Source organism: Bison bison, unplaced genomic scaffold, assembly GCF_000754665.1.
Source record: "Bison bison bison isolate TAMUID 2011002044 unplaced genomic scaffold, Bison_UMD1.0 scf7180017864386, whole genome shotgun sequence".
In the NCBI taxonomy this organism is placed as follows: domain Eukaryota; kingdom Metazoa; phylum Chordata; class Mammalia; order Artiodactyla; family Bovidae; genus Bison; species Bison bison.
This window is the reverse complement of record NW_011494958.1, coordinates 329,229-329,706: the sequence shown is the minus strand read 5'-3', so window position 1 is coordinate 329,706 and position 478 is coordinate 329,229.

Here is a 478-nt window from a genome sequence, read left to right as displayed (position 1 = left end):
AGCCTTGAAGTACTCCTTTCCCAATTTGGAACCAGTCTGTTGTTCCATGTCCAGTTCTAACTGTTGCTTTTTGACTTGCATACAGATTTCTCAGGAAGCAGATAAGGTGGTTTGGTATTCCCATGATAAAGGCTCTTGAGTGTCACCAAGTAACATATCTCTGAAAAAGATTTTATAGTAGGCTCAATAAGATCCTCTAAAACATAACCCACATCTTGATCCTCAGAAACTTGCAATATTGTGTTTTTTAGAGCAAGGGAGGATTAAGGTAGCGGATATCTGAGCACTGAAGGGTTGATGCTTTTGAACTGTGGTGTTGGAGAAGACTCTTGAGAGTCCATTGGAGTGCAAGGAGATCCAGCCAGTCCATCCTAAAGGAAATTAGTCCTGGGTGTTCATTGGAAGGACCGATGCTGAAGCTGAGACTCCAATACTTTGGCCACCTCATGCGAAGAGTTGACTCATTGGAAAAGACTCT